The sequence below is a fragment of the Podarcis gaigeae genome, assembly GCF_964106915.1.
Source record: "Podarcis gaigeae genome assembly, chromosome: W".
NCBI classification, from domain to species: Eukaryota; Metazoa; Chordata; class Lepidosauria; order Squamata; family Lacertidae; genus Podarcis; species Podarcis gaigeae.
Genome location: NC_139695.1, coordinates 23,760,592 through 23,781,768, shown reverse-complemented (window position 1 = coordinate 23,781,768; position 21,177 = coordinate 23,760,592). Strand labels below are relative to the sequence as shown.

Below are 21,177 nucleotides of genomic sequence, written 5' to 3'. Positions count from 1 at the left end.
TTCAGTCTATAAAAGGTGACTAAGTGGGGAGCAGACATGATAGAGGTTTAAAAATTTAAGAAGATAAAGTGGATAGAGAGAACTTTTTGTCCCTCTCCCATAATACTGACCTCAGGGGCACCCAGTAAAAGGAAGTACCACTTTACTCCATGAGAGATTAAACTGTGGAGTTAACTGCATGAAGACTTAATGATGGCCACAGGAAAAAAATAAAAATATTATTGGGACAAAAATTCTGGCCCACTGGTCATTATGCACCCCTTTAGAATTAACTTTGAGAAATTATTCCAATAAAAGAGACCATTCCAATATATAGAGCTTTCTTAGTGACATTATTGAGCAATTGCACAGAAAGGTAGAGACAGAGACACTGCATTAAAATCGATCATTTAACATTTTCCTGTATAATTTTATATACATTTGTGTCTAGAGAAAGGCGAAATGGATAGAACTAGCAGGATACACACAGGTGAAGGGAGACGTGAGAAAGTCAGAGCTTGGGTTGGATATTAAAAAACTATAATTTAAACATTTATTTAACAGTCACAAAGATCAAATATGCACAACTTTCTTTTGCAGAGGTCACTCTGCAATTAACTATCAGCCTCATGCAGTCTTCTCCTGTCTGTCCACATGCTCATCATATGGAGACCTGAAAGCATAATGCAGAGAATTATATGCCGAACTTGCATTCATCATTCCTCCTTTCATAACAACTTTTCCTAAACATTCATCCTATCTTTTTGGAAGATATTTCAGGCTTTAGGTGCCATCATAACACTAATGTTTCAAAAATGATAACAACAGGGCATTACTGACAACTGGAAAAGGCAGGTGTGGTGTGGTGGTTATGAGTGGTGGACTCATAATCTGGTGAGCCGGGTTCACTTCCCCGCTCCTCCACATGCAGCTGCTGGGTGACCTTGGGCTAATCACAGTTCTCTCTGAACTCTCTCAGCTCGATCTACCTTACAATGTGTCTGTTGTGGGGGTGGAAGGGAAAGGAGATTTTTAGCGCTTTGAGACTCCTTAAAGTAGAGAAAAGCAGGATATAAAAACCAACTCCATGAATAAGAATTCTATGGAAAAGGACCATCCCTGCCATGATGATGAAAACTATGTGTTTGGATTTTGCTGTATTATACCAACCTGTGAAATATGACAGTTTGCAGATTATCAAATCCTACAAAGTACTGAGCGCAAATATAACATTGAATCACAATGATACAAAATAACTCAGCAAGCTGACATTTATCAAGAGTTAAACGAAGGTTAGTGTACTAAATATTATTTCCCATTCTAGGTAGTTTGCTATTGGAGAAATACCATATATGATTGTAAAAATCTAAAGCAAAATTATTTAAAAATATGATTACATTTCTAGATCAGACAGACAAGATTTCTTCTACTATATATTTCTTTATCATATACACACAAAGCTTCTATTTTTAAACAGGAAATATTTTTGTAACCTAAGGTCTATTATACAAATCCATACAGATGTTCATTTTGTTACATATTGTTAAGTTGTATAGAAATTATAAAGATTCAATTATTTTTGATGTTCCTCCATGGGTCTATTATTTACTAAATTGGCGAGTTTTGCCATTACTGCATATTCTGATAGTTTCTCTTTCCATGCATCTATTTCAGGACATATGTCAGATTTCCATATGTTAGCCAACACACTCTGACTACTGTGGTCATATAACTAAATAGTTCCACTGACGATTTCACAATAGCTGAAGGAGTCATTCCCAACAGCATAGTTTGGGGGTCCAAGGCAAATTTAGGGTTTTGGGGTTTTTTACATTTTTTGGATTGCTAAATGATCTTTCCTCCAAAACCTTTTGGTCTTTTCACAGGTCCATCATAAATGGAAGAAGGTGCCTTGAGGTCTATCATATTTCCAGCAATTTCCATTCATTTCATTATTCATCTCTATATCTTTCAAAGTTATATACCATCGAAAGAACATTTTTGTACCAATTTTGTTTTAGGGTTTAACTAGCAGTGAATTTTATTCCTCTATTCATAATTGTTCTCATTGTTCCACTGCAATCTGCTCTTAAAATTTTTGCATCCATTTTCTCATACAAGGTTTTGCTCATTCAGGCTCGGTGTCATATTTGAGTAATAGTTTATAAATTTTACCCAAAAGGTAGACCTCTGTTATGATGGATTCAAATTCTGTCTTTTCTCTGATTTAACTGTTTGCCATACAGTCTTTGTTGAATCTGGATATTAGTTGACATTATGTAAGCAGTTTCATATTTTTTCTCCTCTTTAATACTTCGGCATGTTTTTGATCTCTTCTTGAAGATGAACCATATCTTGGTACAATATATAGTTTCTCCTCTATACATTCTCCTCTTGGCTCTAATAGTAATGTTCCAGTACAGTGGTACCTCGGGTTACATACGCTTCAGGTTACATACGCTTCAGGTTACAGACTCCACTAACCCAGAAATAAAACCTTGGGTTAAGAACTTTGCTTCAGGATTAGAACAGAAATTGCGCGGCGGCAACGCGACAGCAGGAGGCCCCATTAGCTAAAGTGGTGCTTCAGGTTAAAAAGTTTCAGGTTAAGAATGGACCTCCGGAACAAATTAAGTACGTAACCAGAGGTACCACTGTAGTGACATTAACAGTGCTGGTGAGGGCCTTCTTGTGATTTTTGTAGTGCAACTCATGATTCTTGTAGTGCAGGCTGTGCCCCTGGCTAAGATGTGTGATTTGACAGTGCATTTGGGGTGGCCCAATGCAAGAAGCGTGAGGATCCATGAGGTTCCGTGCTTCGCAACCACATTTTTGGGTCACGTTTTTGGGCCACTCAGACACTCATATGATGTACACAAAACATAGTACAATAGTACCACTCGCTGGAGCAGCTCGGATAGATAAAAATCCTAACATCACTCCCCCATTTTTAGGTAACCGTAGCTACGTAAGGTAGTGCAGCATCAAGTGACATAAACAAACAGTTGTCATACACTTAGTATACCCCTGTTGTACCAGTTCCACTCTTGGAACTACCTGCAACTGGATTGACCAGTTCAAACCTCTGGTTACCTGTCTTCCATGGGACTAGAGTTTTTGCTCTACCTTGGTCTGAGGAAACAGTGTTGACTCTTGCAACCTTCAGGTGTGGCTTTGTCTTTCCTGTGGACAAACCATGTATCTCACGCAAGACCTCAGTGTCTGAAACCTGGTTTGAGCTGCTAGCCACAGTTATACATGCAACAGATGTGTTAGCAAACTCCCGAGAGTACCTCTTGGGTGGCAGTCCCTTTGTGACTCTCTCAGATCTATGTATCAGGTGCAGATCCTCCTTGCTGGCTGGTTCTTCCTTGGGAGAACCACGACCAACAGTAAACAGTGGCTCTGGCAATTCCAGTTCCCCTTGCGTCCAGTCAGATAAACTGTGGCTCCTGTGTCGACAACAAAAGCATTCCAGGTTGACAATGACGTCTCCGGTGTAATCAAAGCAAGTGCTTGCTTGGTCTGGGGCTTAGCACGCTCCCTCTGTGCTGCTTTGCTACCGGCCCCTCCTATCTCTGAGCTCCCCGTGGCTCCTTTGGGATTCCGGCTCTTTCTACAATTCTTTTGTAGATGGCCAACAATTCCACAATTGTGACACCAAATGACTTTAAGAGCAACTGCCTGCTCTCCTTGAGCAACTGTGGGGGATGCTATCGAAGCTCTACTCTCCCCCTGACACGCAGCAAGCGCGGCCTGGTGATCGGCTTCATTCAGAAGTGCTGCACAGATCCTCGGCACCGTGAGATCTGCTGCAGGCAATGTGCCAAGCTGTGACGCAACAGTCATAAATCTCTGATCCAGACTGTTGATCAACATGAAAGAGAACACAGGCTCTGGCAGTGGAAAATTCCTCTGCTTCAACTGGTTATGCAGGAATTTCATCTGTGTCAGATGCTTTTGGAGATCTTCTCCTTTCCTCAGCCTTAAATTGCTGAGCTGTTGGAAATACACTCACATGATATACACAAAACATAGTACAATAGTACCACTCGCTGGAGCAGCTCGGTTAGATAAAAATCCTAACTATTTTTATTCCTTTCCCCGGGATCTTTGGAAAGGGAAGTATCCGCTAAGGTTATATTTTTTTTGCAACCTCATGTTCCTGTAGCTTAATTAGATGAAATTTTGCCAAAGAACAAAGGAAAGAATTGTCATTTCCAAACCTTTTGAAACGACGACACCCCCGAAATCAATACATCAATTTTTGTATATGTAACTGAATAATGTATTATGTAATTGTAATAATAATAATAATAATAATAATAATAATAATAATAATAATAATAATAATAATAATATATTATTTATATCCCGCCCATCTGGCTGAGTTTCCCATCCACTCTGGGCGGCTTCCAATTGAGTGTTAAAAACAATACAGCATTAAATATTAAAAACTTCCCTAAACAGGGCTGCCTTCAGATGTCTTTTAAAGAGAAGATAGCTGCTTCTTTCTTTCACATCTGAAGGGAGGGCATTCCACAGGGCGGGCGCCACTACCGAGAAGGCCCTCTGCCTGGTTCCCTGTAACCTCACTTCTCTCAATGAGGGAACTGCCAGAAGGCCCTTGGCGCTGGACCTCAGTGTCTGGGTAGAACGATGGGGGTGGAGATGCTCCTTCAGATATACTGGACGGAGGCCGGTTAGGGCTTTAAAGGTCAGCACCAACACTTTGAATTGTGCTCAGAAACGTACTGGGAGCCAATGCAGATCTCTCAGGACCGGTGTTATGTGGTCCCAGTGGTCACTCCCAGTCACCAGTCTAGCTGCCGCATTCTGGAGTAATTGCAGTTTCCGGGTCACCTTCAAAGGTAGCCCCACGTAGAGCGCATTGCAGTAGTCCAAGTGGGAGATAACTAGAGCACACACCACTCTGGCAAGACAGTTCGCAGGCAGGTAGAGTCTCAGCCTGCATACCAGATGGAGCTGGTAGACAGCTGCCCTGGACACAGAATTAACCTGCACCTCCATGGACAGCTGTGAGTCCAAAATGACTCCCAGGCTGCACACATGGTCCTTCAGGGGCACAGTTACCCCATTCAGGACCAGGGAGTCCCCCACACCCGCCCACCCCCTGTCCCCCAAAAACAGTACTTCTGTCTTGTCAGGATTCAACATCAATCTGTTAGCCGCCATCCATCCTCCAACCGCCTCCAGGCACTCACACAGGACCTTCACCGCTTTCACTGGTTCTGATTTAAAAGAGAGGTAGAGCTGGGTGTCAGCTGCATACTGATGAACACCCAGCCCAAACCCCCTGATGATCTCTCCCAGCGGCTTCATATAGATATTAAAAAGCATGGGGGAGAGGACGGAACCCTGAGGCACCCCACAAGTGAGAGCCCAGGGGTCTGAACACTCATCCCCCCCCACTTTCTGAACACAGCCCAGGAGAAAGGAGTGGAACCACTGTATAACAGTGCCCGCAGCTCCCAGCCCCTCTAGACGGTCCAGAAGGATGTTATAGTTGATTGTGTCAAAGGCCGCTGAGAGATCTAGCAGAACTAGGAAACAGCTCTCACCTTTGTCCCTAGGCCGTTGGAGATCATCGACCAGTGTGGCGAAGGCAGTTTCAGTCCCATGATGAGGCCATCAACTGGAAGGGATCAACGTGGTCTGCTTCTTCCAGGCGTGCCTGGAGTTGTTCAGCAACCACCCGCTCAATCACCTTGCCCAAGAATGGAAGATTTGAGACTGGGCGATAGTTGGCCATAATGGCCGGGTCTAAAGATGTTTTTTTAAGAAGCAGTTTAATGACCGCCTCTTTCAGCGGGTCTGAGAAGGCTCCCTCCCAGAGGAAAGCATTCACCACCCCACGGAGCCCATCGCCCAGCCCTTCCCAGCTTGCTTTTATCAGCCAGGATGGACAAGGATCAAGAAGACAGGTTTCACTCGTCCAAGCAGCCTGTCCACATCCTCAGAGGTAACAGATTGAAATTGATCCCATATAACATGACTAGACAGGACTCTAGCACTCTCCCGCCCTGGCCCTGCTCCCACGGTGGAGTCTACCTCCTTCCGAATCTGAGCGACTTTATCTGCAAAAAACTTTGCAAAAGCATTGCCGGAGATCTTGGGGTCCCTACCCGGCCCCGATGATGAAGGTGGTTCCGATAGATTGTGAACCACCTGAAATAATAATAATAAATAATATTTATATCCCGCCCTCCCCAGCCGAAGCTGGGCTCAGGGAGGCTAACAACAATAAAATAATACACCATTCTAAAATCATTACATTATAAAATTAATTCAAATCAAATTGATGGCAACCCTTGGGCTAGAGTTCTGTGAAGATTGCCAAAGAGGGGAGTCAGGCTGTGCCCTGGCCAAAGGCCTGGTGGAACAGCTCTGTCTTGCAGGCCCTGAGGAAAGATGTCAAGTCCAGCAGGTCCCTAGTCTCTTGTGACAAAGCGTTCCACCAGATCGGAGCCACAGCCGAAAAAGCCCTGGCTCTAGTTGAGGCCAGCCTAACACCTCTGTGGCCTGGGACCTTCAAGATGTTTTTTTTTTTTGAAGACCATAAGTTCTTCTGCTGCTGTTTTCTGCAGATGCAATAGAAGCGGCAAATAAGGTCCTCTTCGCTGTTGCCATTGCCACTTGGTAGACTCGACCTTGAGCTCTAACCCGTGTCCGGTCTGATTCAGAGTGAGTTTTTCGCCACCGGCACTCTAGCCGTCTCAGCGATTGTTTCATTGCCCTCAGCTCCGGGGAAAACCACGGGGCTGTCCGGGCTCCATACAATCGGAGAGGACACTTCAGAGCCAGACAGTCAATAGCCCTGGTTAATTCCATATTCCAACGGGTCACCAGGGAATCAGCTGAAAGGCCACCAACATGGGATAAAACATCCCCTACCACTCTCTGGAAACCATTTGGATCCATTAAGTGGTGGGGGCGGACCATCCAAATCGGTCCCACCTCCCTGCAGAGGGGAAGGGTCGTGGAGACGTCCAGTTGCACCAGGAAGTGATCTGACCATGGCACTTTTGTTTCGCTTCTACTTAATGTCAGATCACCAACATCCATAGAGGGGAACACCAGGTCTAAGGCATGTTCGCGGCTATGAGTTGGGCCAAACTTATTCAGGGACAGCCCCATGGATGTTGGAAATCAAGCCTATATCGGGAGAAACTGGCAACTCTCCCAGGCACCCGGCTTGGTCTCTGGTTGACCTCCCTGGCTGCATTCCCCAGCAAGATCCAGGCTAGGTCTCGATAGGCAATTCTTCCCAGCGTGGGAAGAGCACACCCACTCACTCCTGCTCCCCTGGCAGGGAAAAGAGATAGACAGAAACGTATTTACATGTTTTTATTTCTGTCTTTGCAGCATTACAGAAAACATGTCTGTACTCTTCAAACTCCAGCAATCAAGTGACAAAGACTTCCTGTACTTCCTGTACAAACGCAAGAGGAAGGTCTCAAATTACACTCTGAGCAAATTCCGGTGCATCGCCCTGTGAACTGACTGTCCCACTGTTTCCCACAGACAGTCCCAACATTCCCATCATGTGATGTTTTCAAGCTACCAGTTTGCAGCTGCGTTGCTTTCATATCGTAACATACTCCCCCATATGAATCAATGTGAGCTGTGAACAAAGCTTGATCCAGAGAAGAAAACAAACAGTTGTTATACATACAACAATCCCCTGTTGTTTCAGTTCCACCCTTGGAACTACCCGCCACTGGTTTCACCAGTGTACCACTCTGGTTTTCTGACTTCCAAGGAATGAGTGCTTCTGCACTACCTTGGCTAGGGAATGTAGTGTTATGCTTAGCAACTCCCTGTTGTGTCTTTGTCTCTGACTTGGACACACCTTTAACCTGCCTTGAGTTGTCAACAATAGTAACACATGCAACAGCTGAGTTAGCAAACTCTTTAGAATACCTCTTGGGTGGTATGCCCTTGGTAATTCTCTCAGGCCTGCGTATGAGGTGCTGATCCTTTCTGCTGACTGGCTCATCCTTTGGACTCTTTGGAGAACCAGTTCCAATAGTAAACAGTGGTTCATCCTTAACCTGTGAAGGTCTAGCCATTGTGTGAGATTTCCTCTCAATGACTGTGTCAACAGAGCTCTCTGAGCTATCTGTGTCACTCTCAGTACCACTATAATTAGCAAATTCAGAATCATCATCTGAATTGTCATCAGTGGGAAATGTGTGAAAAATTACTCTCTCCTGTCCAGGAGCACTTTCTAGAAATTTTGTGAGAATCACCTGACCAGATTCAGACAAAATTACTCTGTAGAGACCCTTCTCATAACCCACAAAAATGCCTCTGGCATTCTTTACTCCACGTGAAGTTTCTGTCTTTACGTGAGATCCAAAAACCTTAAAATGTGCAACTGACGGTTTTCTATGGAACAGCTTTTCAAAAGGAGAACACTCCATACCTTTTGAAACCTTTCTCAACCAAGTGTAACAATAACACGATAAAGATTCAGCCCAAAACTCATGCAGCAAATGTGAACTCAGCAATTGTGCCTTCATGCCATTTTGCAATTCTTTGTTCACTTGCACACAAACACCTTTGTTCCATGCATCTGCAGAAACAGCAACCTTGTGCTTTATGCTTTGTTTCTCCAGGAAATCCTGAAAATCCTGTAAAAGAAAAACTGGCTTTTCATCTGTGAAAAGGCAATCAATGTTAGCATCGTGAACACTTTTAACCTTATCACAAAACTCTTTAAACCTTGTTAAGGCTTCCTTTGGACTTTGCAAAATGTATATCCACACATAATGAGAGAAATTATCAACACATATAAGATAGTATTTTGCATTGCCTCTAGATGGTGCTAGAGGACCAATCACATCAGCATACACTCGCTGAAAAGCACTGGTAACTTTTGTTGCCTTCTGGACGTCTTTCGACACACCTGCAAGAGAAATCATGTTAGACTCAGATGCAGTACAATTATTGCAATCATTCTGATCAAAAGTCAACAAATACAGTTCATCTTTCTCTCTGGCAGAAAGATACAGCTCTCCATCTTTGAAGATTTTGCAGCTTTCCTTATCATAGGACAACACCAGTCCTTTCTTAGTGATCTGCGAAACACTCAGCAGATTGAACTTTAAATTAGGAACCAAATACACATTGTTAATAGTCAAGTTCAGACTTTCAAGGTAAACAGTTCCAAATCCGGTCGCTTGGATTTCCTGACTGTTGGCCTGTTTCACAGTGAAACTTTGCTTCTCAAATGTAGAAAACAGTTCTCGGCGCGATGTCATGTGTTGCGTCGCCCCAGTGTCCAAAACAAAAGCGTTTTCCACTGAAAATGCAGCTTTTGTCGACAGCAATGCCCTAGCTGGTTTCACCTGGGACTTGGTACGACTTTTGCTTGACGCCTCAGGCTTTTCAGAGCTCCCTCTAGCTCCTTTCTGTTGACGTGGCTTCTTGCAGTTCCGCTGAAGATGCCCAGTCTGTCCACAATTGTAACAACGGACAACGTTCAAAGCAACAGCCTGTTCTTCACTAGCAATAGCAGCGGGGGTGCTTGAACTCCGAGCTTCTCTCCCCCTGTCAGCAACATCTATTGCAGCTAGGCGATCTCTCTCATTGAGAACCACAGAACAAATTCTCTCCACTGTGAGATCTCTGGCAGGTAGAGAACCCAGTTGACTTGCAACTGTTTTATAAGTCCGATTAAGGTTGTTAATTATCATGAAGCAGAATATCTCCTCCTGTAGAGGGAAGTTGCGTTGCGCCATCTGTGGGCGTAAGAATTTCATCTCTGTCAGATGCACTTGCACATCCCCATCAGGTGCCAGTCTCATGTTTGTCAGCTTTTCAAAGTGCAGCAACGCTGTAGCACCAGCATCTCTTTGATGTATTCTCTGCAGCGTTTCCCAAATCTCACGCGCATGTTCCAAATTCTCAATATGTACAAGTTGATCATCAGAGACACACAGAATTATGGCCGACCGGGCTTTAACATTCTGTGAATTCCAAGCTGGTGTGCGTGCAGCTGGAATGGGATTTTCAATCACTGTAAAAATCCTCTGACTCTGAAGCATGGCCTTCATCTTTACAGACCATGAGGAATAATTGTCATTAGTCAGTGGAGGTGGGTAAGGTAAGCCTCCCCCCTTCTTGGCATCCATTTTGAATCCAAGCCTCAGCTCTCACTCTCGAGCTGGTAAAATCCCAAAAGTCTATTGGTTGTTTACTGCTTTGCACCTGGCAGCTAAAGCCCAGGCTGCTTTGGAAAGTCCCTCCAAGAGCAGTGAGATAACAAACAAACGCTGGAATTTCCACCAGTATTTTTCCAGCCTCTCACAGTCCCAGCCTCGCTCTCGCGTTGGCTTGTAATTTTCCACTTTACTTTTCAAAGCTAACTAGCTCAGAAGTAGCTGAAAAGTACTCACGTATTGTTGCTTAGCAACTGGACTCGGCAGGCGGCAGTAGCAGACCTTATCAGTCCCCAGGAATGTGAAGTATGTGGCTCTCTCTCGGTGCTGTTTTTATCCAAAAGCAGCTTCTGTGAACCAGAGAAGAATAAATCTGCGTTCACTCTTTTAGCCATCAAATCAGCATACCTTTAGGGGTTCCATTGCACGTAGCTTATCAGCAAAAATGTCTCCATCGGTGCTCAGTCGTCCTTGTAGCTTCCATCCGCTCGCTACCATATCTTCTTTTATCTCCTTGCAGAGGATGAATACGATCCATCGTCCTCTTTTGCTACCACATGTAGCAAAACCATCAGCTCATGCTACCAGATGTTGGAAATCAAGCCTATATCGGGAGAAACTGGCAACTCTCCCAGGCACCCGGCTTGGTCTCTGGTTGACCTCCCTGGCTGCATTCCCCAGCAAGATCCAGGCTAGGTCTTGATAGGCGATTCTTCCCAGCGTGGGAAGAGCACACCCACTCCCTCCTGCTCCCCCGGCAGGGAAAGGAGATAGACAGAAACGTATTTACATGCTTTTATTTCTGTCTTTGCAGCATTACAGAAAACGTATCTGTACTCTTCAAACTCCAGCAATCAAGTGACAAAGACTTCCTGTACTTCCTGTACAAACGCAAGAGGAAGGTCTCAAATTACACTCTGAGCAAATTCCGGTGCATCGCCCTGTGAACTGACTGTCCCACTGTCTCCCACAGACAGTTCCAACATTCCCATCATGTGATGTTTTCAAGCTACCAGTTTGCAGCTGCGTTGCTTCCATATCGTAACATGCTTTCCACAAAGCCCCTCCCAAACTACGGAGGGGGGGGGGTTGCGGGCGCGCGCCCCCACCCGCATTATCGCGGGGCTATCCCAGCCCCGCGGGATCCAGTGGGCTCATGCATATTCATTTTGGCAGCGCCAGCCAATGGCTGGCACCGGGAGCGGGTCTAACGGGAGGGCACTTAAGGTCGGGGCAGCCTAGGCTCGCCCCTTTTCCTCCTCGGCAGCTTCAGCGATGTCCCACCCACCCACCCTTTAGGCAGGCTCTTGGACTTTGCTATGGGCTTCGGCTGGTCGCCGCAAGGGGCCTGGTAGGAGTTTTTCCATTTGGCTAATTGGCTGTATTCTGGAGCCACTTGGTTTTTTCGCCTACCTCGTAGCAAACGTCACAACTTTCTGGTTTTGGCGGTTAGGCATTGGCCAGGGTATTGTTATGCAAATGAGTTCAGGGGGGAGGATCGCCATCACCTCCCCCATAGCTTGGAGGGTAGTTCGTTAAAGGACTCCGGGGGGCGTCGCCTCGTCCGAAACCTATGGAGGCTAGGGCCTAAAGCGCGCTCCCGAGCGGTAACCCCTTGGGGAGCGCCTACGGATGTACATCTGGGGGGCTCCCCCTGTTGGTGATTAACCCTCCCCGGTTAGACCGGTTAGTCTGTTAGGGGCCAATGCCTAAAAGCCAATACCGCTATTACCTGTAATCAATAAAGTTGTGGCCATTTTCGCCCATTAACCTTAATTCTGGTCTCTGGTGTCTTTATTTACTTCATCTGCGGGGGCGGGGGCGGGTATCGCCGCGCAAAGTCCCGAACGGCCTCTTGTAAGGTCGTGTTGGCATGGATGTTAAAATCCCCTAGGACAACCAAGTTAGGTGTCTCCAGGAGAACATCCGCCACGACTTGAAGCAGCTTGGGCAGGGAATCCTTGGCTCAGTGGGGAGGTCGGCACACCAAAAGGAATCCTGTACTGCCCCTATTGCCCAACTTCCAGAACATGCACTCAGAAAACTGGGTCTTCCCAATAGGATGCCTGGTGCAAACTAATGACTTCCTAAAAATCACTGCAACCCCCCCTCCCCGCCCACATGACCTGGGTTGCTGTGCGTAAGAGAAAACTGGTGGACAAGCAGCGGCAAGGACAGGCCCATGTGCTTCATCCAACCAAGTCTCTGTCACACATGCCAGGTCAAATCCTTCATCCACAATCAGGTCATGGATGGCAGTGGTCTTATTCATCATTGACCTGGCATTGCGCAGCAACACTTTCAGGTCATGTGGGTTTCCCCTGCTGATTCTAGTATCCTTCCGGTCAGGACCAGACCCGGAGGCAGGGATAGTCCTCAGACAACGACTAAACCTGCCTCCTCTGTAATGACATGGTCTGGTCTTAGCGTAGCTCCTCCTCCTGCCCGTGATCACTGAGAGCGGGTGTTCTGGTGCTTCTGCCCCTGCAGAACCTGCCCCAGCCATTCTGTTGGCTGAGGCCCACTCCCAGGCAGTCCTGACCCTTTCCCCTTCAAAAGCAAAATACAAGCTATACAGTAGCCTAACAAAATAGTAAAAGCAAAACAAAGCCAAAAACAATTATACTAAAATAAAACTAATCCCCACCCCACTCAACATTTATCCCACCCCAAACAAAAATAAAATAAAATAAAATATTTAAATAAAAACCACCCTTCACAGTGCAACAAAGTAAAAACGCTTTTAAAACATTTTAAAATATATAAAACCATTTTTGACATTTGCTGCAGCAGTAGCAGCAGCATCAGTGTCCTGAGGCCTTGCTGGAGCCTCTTAGAGCTGTGGTGGTGGTGAGTGTGGGCCCCGCCCCCTAGGCCCGGTGGAATTGGCCTGCAGGAGGGATAGTATTTATACAGGAAAAATACACATGGGTCATCATTTCTTATTGCTGAGAATAAATTGAGGATCTTGTGTGACATTGTAATGATTATGATTATATTTATACCCCACCCATCCAGCTGGGTTTCTCCAACCACAATTGTATATTGCCACAGAAAGAAATATTAAAAATTAAGAAATTAAGAAATTTAGTTGTTTGCTGTAATGGTTCTAGGGGTTGCTCGTGCGTAAGTTGTCGCCACTCCTGGCCAGGTTACCTGGGTGAACCCTTTCTGTCTGGACAGCCTCTCACCCGTGGCTGTCTCAATCGCTGGCAGAATCCGTCAGTGGGCGTTTCTTGAACTTCTTCCAGCAAAGAAGTTATTTGACGCCTAGTCTCTTCCTACTCTCCCTGCGCGGAAGTCTTCTGCGCAGGGAGGGTGTGGGCAGCAGAGGACCTGTGCTCTCCCAGCTGGTCTCTGGCGAGGAGTCTTGGAGCCCCCTCGCCGATTCCCCCTTCTGCCCCCCTTCTCCACTGGTGCTACGCTGATTTCCTTCCCCAGCAGATGGGCTGCCTCTCTCCCTACTGGGACCCTGTCCGGCATCCCTCTGGAGCCTTCCCTCCGCCTCTGGCTCCGATGGCAGTTCCCTGACATTTGCCCACAAATCTTTCCATATAGACCAATATTTGGATTCTCCTTGAACATTCTCCACAGTTTTAGGAAGTTCCAGGCAGCTGTAAAAGTTATAAACAGTTCCATGAAGTTTTAAAAAGTGCTAATAGTTATGAGTAGTAACGTTACATATACAATGTTTCCAACTTTTTATTTTGGGATGACCTTTTTCCATAACTGAGAATAATTAGTCCCTTTTCCAGTGTTTCTAAGCAAAAGTGCATCCCTTTATGATACAGGGAATTGTTTTTGGGGAAGAAAAGAAAAGTCAACAAGTTATACCCCTAGTGCCCAAACAAACACACAGACACGCCTTCTTGGCACTGCCTGCTTTCATCCACATGCCTTGGAATATGTGTAGAGGGTGCTTCTGAACATGTACAAAGTATCCCCACACATACACAAAAACCCTATCTCCACCGGCTTATCACACAGCTCACCCATGAGCATGCCTGAGTCTCTATGTGCTACTGGAGAGGGTGAGGGATGTGTAGAAAAACAGTCACCCTTAACCAAATTTGAAAATTGTAATGGATAGAGGGGGGGGGGGAAGGATTAAATTCTAAATTATACTCTCTATTGCTTCATGTAGGTTATCAATGGATATATGGAACCCCTTAAAAAGATATGGCACACAAATGATTCCCAAGGATGGGAATAAAATTTGGGAATTGCAGCCTTTAAAATCTGCTTCCAGATTTCTTTGGGGAAACTCCTTGAAACTATTGCACAGATGGGAGAGCAGGACCTGGTCGCTCGCGCATGCACCTGGCAGGGACCTGGCCTTGTTGTGAGCAGCAGAGCTTCCAGCCGTGGGGCTCACGGCGGACTCCCGAGAAGGGCACGGAGGCTGCATCGCCTGCTGTCACTTACTCCAAAGTAAGTGTGTACGCACTTACCTGGGACTAGTTGGCCCGATCTAACTCAATGCACTTACTTCTGAGTAGACATTTAGGGGACTGCTCTGAACGCCTCCATTAAGGGGATGAAATGTTCCATGTGCGTGTTGTGCTCGGTCCTCAGTGCCAACAAAGAGAGGGAGCTTACTTGCAGGAAAATCGCCAGGATAGTGTTATTATTATACCTGTTGCTTGAGAGAGGCAGAGTTTTCCCAAACTGCCAGCATGGCAAGGAGGCAAGGTGCGCGCCAAATGGGTGGCAGATACGTGTATGCCTGCGCGTGTGTGAATGTGACGTTGTGTGTAGTGGGCAAGAGATGAGACCTGCAGCCAGGGAGAAAGTGTGGTTCCCACAGGCTGGAAGGGCTGTGTGTTTTCTCATGGGAAGCGTGTAAGGCAGGGAAGAGGCGCTTGCCTTCCGAGCTTGCAGCAGGACATGATACAAGAGCGAGCGCGCAAAAGGCGTGAGCCACCCATGCACGCCAGGCACAGACCTGGGAGGCTTAATGTGGGGGCTGACCTAATCTTACTCAAAGTAGACCCATAGAAATTACTGGACACAGAGATAGTTTTGTGTAGTGGTTAGATTGTCAGACTGAGACCTGGGAGAGACCAGGGTTCAAATCCCACCAGAAAGCTCCTCTCCACAGGTGGTTGGACTAGATGGCCCTCAAGACCCCTTCCAACCCTGCAATTCTATGATTCTTTGAGAACAAGAGAAGAACTTTTCCCTACCCGCTTTCTCAATGCCATCCATAATTTTTTAAAAAATGCTATCCTGTCGCCTCTTGCTTGTCTAACTCCCAAGTACTGCAGTCTTTCTTCATAAGGGATTCACTCCACGTGGTGTGTGGCGGGGAGAGAAGACTGCTCTGGTTATCCAAACTGAACGTAGTCATAATTTGGTTCCATTTTACAAAGCACTTCAGGGTGGTTCAGACGCTTCCTTGGAGAAAGCTTCCCTGCCCATGACATCTTCCTAACAGCCTTGTGAGGTGGGCTCGTTCCCATGTTTGTAGCGACTGGTTTTGGAAGCAGGCGGCAGTTTACTAAGATGCTGACTTTTGTTTGATAATTTGTATTTTGCTGCTGTTACGGAAAAATTCCGGGTGCGGAGTTGCCCTTGCCACCCGGCTCGTCGGACGGAGTCCGCGGGTCCTAGCGGAAGAAATGAGCTCAGCCGGAGACAGGAGCAATAAACGGAGATCCAAAGTTTATTGCGCAACAGGTTCAAAATGGCATTGAACCCCAAGAATGGGGCGACATAGACTTTTAAAAGTTCCCTCCAAGTCCCAGAATACAGTGCAGAAAACGTCATGAATACATTATGGGAAGGTTGGGTTACATGGATGACCTCATGAATACATTACAGAAAGGTGGGGTTACATGGATCAGCACTTCAGGAAGGGAGGGGGGAGATATGCAGAGTAAGGGATATGCATAGATAAACATGGATAAACGTTTCCTGAGTACAGGTGATGGCGAGACAATGGAGCAGATATGCATCGTCTGCCACCTGGCATTGCCGGGAGGAAGGGTTTGGCAGAACGATCCGAGCGGATTAGGGTCTTCCTGAGTACGTGACCTGTCGCTCAGGAGATTATGGAAGTGGGGCAGCAACATGGAGTCCGGAGGAAACAGAGTAGAATGACGTTAAAATGGAGAAAATCGGAGCTTTGGTTGATTTTATATCATTTTCCGAAGCTTTCGGCCCCTTTGCCGGTCAAGTGTATATTGTATATTAAAAGCGGAAACAAATGGATACATTGTAACAAGACTTTGACAGTTTTACAAGGTCGCTGGTTTCGGTTCCATTGTTCTCGCAGCGGGGAGCCGTCAACAACTTGTCAGGAGGTTAAATGAGGCGTGCAAGAGCTCCTTGAGCTAGCTCCTGCAAGGGAATGCATGCTCTTGATTGGCTGAGGCGCGGCCATTATAGTCAATGGAGGATGTAGTTCGATACGGTCAACCCCATGTTAAAATAGGGCGAAAGGAAGGCTTAAGAAAGAGGGGCTTATTCCGCCCGTATATAGAAGGAAAGAATATCATTTTATAAAGTCAAGGGGTATAGTGTGGTGCTTGTGCAACAGTGTGGGGTTCAGGAGCTGGGCGCCGTCGAGGTCATCGCCTCGGGCCCGCTTTTGAGGAGGAGGAGGTGAGGAAAGGTACCCCCCCCTCTCTCCTTCCATATCAGTCCCCCATTCGGAGATAGATTTGCATTAAAGTTCTGTAAGAACTTGCAAATCCTTTCTCCGCACCCTATACCCCTGTGATTTCGTACTCCCCTTCCCCCAGGTGTCTCATTTGCACGTATTCAGGGAAGACGGGGGCGTTGTGAGAGCGGGAATAGGCTCGGAGAGAAAGAGGGGCGGATTGAGCAGGACAGCAGAGAAGAGAGCAGCAAGGAGAGACACAGTGTATAGTACAGCAGAGCACTGAGATGCAAAGGACAACAATAAGGGCAGCAAGCAATATCACCTTAAGCAACTGTTGGAGCCATCCGAGCTTGGGCAACCATCCCCACAAGTCTATGTCCGACAGTCCTTCATGTCGTATCTCATCTAGCTTCCCTGCCAGTTCGTGAATATTGTTCAAATGTCCGGTAATATTCAAAGTCTGATCAGTCACATAGGTACAACACTCAGTGCCTATTAGGGCACATGTCCCTCCTTGACTGGACAGGAGTAAGTCCGTCGCAATCCTGGTCTGTAAACTAAGCTGTCTCACCTCTGACAGCTCCGTCATCAAAGAATCTGTGATTTGGGTTGCCTCTTGCATGAATTTCAGAAGGATGTCAGTAAGTCGGAGGATGTCCACATGATTAGAACCGGCCCCATAGGCAGGGAAGAGTGCTCGACCCACAGTCTCCCCGTTGGCAGCGACATCGGACAGATCTGACAGTTCCTTCTGTTCTCTCTTATTCCTCTGTCTTCCAGGGGGTAGATGTGGGACTACTCTTATGCCAGGGACAATGTACCCCACGAAGCAAGATCCTGACATATGTGGACTCACCCAGGTATATGCGCGATGGCCGCATATCCAAAACAAGCCGCTGAGGTAGGATTCCATCCTTCCGGAGGCAAAAGCAAGCAGCAGCATGGAGTCAGCGGGCTGAGGCTGCCAGGCTGGAGGGTGTCCGATGACGGTGGCCCAAGCAAGGGTGAGATTTGGGAATGTTCGGGATCCGGTCATATCAGTAACGGTGACATGGCCAGTGGGTAAAAGTTCTATGTTGGAGGTACAGGTACTGGACCCAATGAAAGTTCCTTCCCCGGTGAAAATGCGGCACAGGGGTCCCTTTGTAGGGCCAGTAAGGTAGTGGTATTGGTGGGTCAAGTTCAGGGCAGTCAAGTTCCAAGAAGCGACGTCTCCCGACCGGAACTGTTCGGTGGTCACGGGTACCGGAACAAGGGGAAGACTTTGCTGGAGGTGGCTGGGTGCATGTGCGCATATCCAGCATTCCAGATAGGGTGCCTCCTTAGCCACCTGGCCAAGAAGTTTGATGTAAGAGTTCTGTTCCCAAGAGGAAAGGAGATCCTCCCCCGGGAGGGCGGGATCAATGCCGAGCTGGCGAGGTGCCGTGCCGAATGGATGAAGCGGGTCGGTGGTATTGAGAAGTCGCCTGTCCTTGGCTATGCCCCCGCACCTCAGAGGCCCAACGTTATCCCGAGTGGGGGAGCGTGAGGGATGCGCCGGATGATACCACCCTTCTAAATATTCTGGCCCTCTCCAGTCGTGGGTGACCCCGAGGTTCCAGAGGCAGCAAAATCCTCTCAGGCAAAGTCCTTGTAGTTGGGGTTTTCGGGGTTCCGGGGTCATGAGGAGACATTGGAATCCGAAAATCAAGTGGTCTGAGGGTTTTGTTGCGTCGGTGTAAGACGAAGCGGCCCCCCCGTTTTCGACTTCGGTCCAATTCGGATTCCTCAAGAGGTCTCCGTTGCCATAAAGGAAATGAGTTCCGTTCCTACAGGTGAGGCGGTAGTAGGAATGGTCAAGGGTGACTGCTGCTGACCCAATTCGATGTAGGTGCTTGTCTCGGATGAAAAGCTACCAGTATTCGTTGTCAGTTAGTCGGGGTACCAGGGAATGGCGTAACAATGTTCGAGACTCAGGGAGGCAAAATTCAAAGTCCCCCATTCGGGCAAGATTTGACTTTCCCCCGGTTTCGACTCTATGGTAGTCCAAAAAATGGTAGTCCGTGGCTAATCCGGTGCAATGATCCATTGGTGTGGCTGGAGATTGGGTCAAAGTCCCGTAAACGAGGGAGATGAAGGAGAAGTTCATAATCAGAGTCTGGGGATGGTAAGGCATCGTCAGAGGGGAAGAGTTATCAAAGGCGCGTTGTCAAAAGAATTGTCAAAGGCGTGCTGTCAACGGAGCTGTCAAAGGCGCGCTGTCAAAGAGCTGTCAAAGGCGCGCTGTCAAAGAGCTGTCAAAGGCGCGCTGTCAAAGGAGCTGTCAAAGGCGCGCTGTCAACGGAGCTGTCAAAGGCGCGCTGTCAAAGAGCTGTCAAAGGCGCTTCAAGCGTAGTTTGATAGCGTTGGGATCTGGGACGATCTCGGATGTCCAATTGGGTGAAACTGTGTCTGGTCCGGTCTGTTGGGCCCGATTCTGGCCCCGATCTGGTCCGGTCTGTTGGGCCCGATTCTGACCCCGATCTGGTCCGGTCTGTTGGGCCCGATTCTGACCCCGATCTGGTCCGGTCTGTTGGGCCCGATTCTGACCCCGATCTGGTCCGGTCTGTTGGGCCCGATTCTGACCCCGATCTGGTCCGGTCTGTTGGGCCCGATTCTGACCCCGATCTGGTCCGGTCTGTTGGTCGTCGTCGTCGATGTATGAAGTTGGTGGAGTGGGAGGGGTCGAAAAGGTGAAGTCGTCGCCGAGGTCTTCCTCCGTCTCCGTGGGGGGGGGGGGGCGTTGACTTACACCTGGTGTGGTGTAACCATGAGTGTTTCTCACCTACTTTCACGGCGGTTGGTGACGTCAGGAGAATTTGGTAGGGGCCTTCCCACGCTGGTTGAAGGGGTGCCCTCTGATAGACCTTGACAAGGATCCAATCGCCTGGTTCGAAGGAGTGGGCTTGGACGTCGATGGGCAGATTTTGTCCTTCAATGGCCGCGTAGTGGTGGAGGCGTTGTAGCTGGGTCTGGAGCTGAATGACATAATTAGTGAGCTCTGCTTCTCCTAGTTCAAGTTCTGAGAGTGGAAATAGAGTGTTGTAAATGGGAGGGGGTCTCCCAAATAAAAGTTCATATGGAGATAGTTTCAGTGGTCCAGTTGGGGCACTTCGTATATTATGGAGAACCAGTGGAAGTGCATTTACCCATTTCAGTCCAGTGAGTTTGCACAGCTTTCCTAGTTGTGTTTTAACTTCTTGGTTCATACGCTCTACTTGGCCTGAAGACTGTGGGTGATAGGGTGTATGAAGGTCCCATTTAATTTGTAGGGCTTTGGCCACTAATTGTACTATTTGAGCGGTGAAATGGGTTCCTCTGTCGCTATCTAGTCGACGGGGTACCCCAAATCGAGGGATAATGTCCTGTAGGAGGGCCCTGGCCACTACAGAGGCGGTGGGTTTTCTACAGGGAAATCCCTCCACCCAGGAGGAGAGTTTATCGACTATGATCAGGGTGTGTCTGAAACCCTGACAGTGTGGTAAGTCGATAAAATCCAATTGTAGGCTTTCGAAGGGGACGAATGCCCATAGCCTGGCTCCTGGTGGCGTTCTAGGTTGTCGTTTGGGGTTAAAGGAGCTGCAGGTCACGCAGTTCTTTGATGCTGTTGTGGCTGCGACCGCAAGTCCGGGAGCGTACCAGGATCTTTTAACATGTTCTATCAGTCTCCCTTTTCCCCAGTGTGTACGTTGATGGAGGACCCTCACCAATTTTGGAACCCAGGCCTTTGGAAGGACAGTCCTACCATCGGGGAGAACCCAAACGTCATTTTGTTCGATCGCGCCCACAGAGCGCCAGAGAGTCTTTTCTTCTTCGGGGGCTTCTTTGTAAATTTGTGTGGGATCTATGTTAAGTGGGATTTGTAAGGCTTGAAATTCTGATTCATTGTTGGGGGGCGGAGTGCGGCTGATTGGGCTGCTTTATCAGCTCGCCTGTTACCCCTCGAGACAGGGTCTCTACCCCGGGTGTGCGCCTTACAATGGACTACTGCGATTGCGGTAGGTAAGTGGATAGCGGTCAGTAGTCTCTCTACCAAGGCGGAATGTGAAATTTTGGAGCCAGCAGCGGTTAGGAAGCCTCTTTGTAGCCAAATCTGGCCAGTGGTATGGACTAATCCGAAACAGTATTTACTGTCGGTGTAGATTGTAGCCCGTTTGCCCTCACTGATTTCACAGGCACGTATGAGCGCTATCAGTTCTGCAGCTTGGGCACTGTACTGCGGGTTTATCGGATTAGATTCTACCACTTCGAAGTCGGTGACCACAGCGTATCCTGTTTTCCTTTCCCCTTCCACAACTTTTGAACTACCGTCTGTATAAAGTATTAAATCTGGGTTCTCTAAGGGTAGGTGATCTAGGTCTTCTCTGGGTTTCTCGGCTTGGCGGA

At 47.4% G+C, this 21,177-nt stretch overlaps 1 pseudogene across 1 annotated transcript in view; it reads left to right on the top strand.

Annotated features, from left to right (window-relative positions):
- Positions 1-14,515: 14,515 nt before the first annotated feature.
- Positions 14,516-21,177, top strand: part of LOC310835974 — a 48,294-nt pseudogene continuing 41,632 nt past the window's right edge. Inside the window, exon 1 of the transcript XR_014568655.1 lies at positions 14,516-14,597. The product of XR_014568655.1 is annotated as an uncharacterized misc_RNA (transcript). The remainder of the gene's footprint in view (positions 14,598-21,177) is intronic.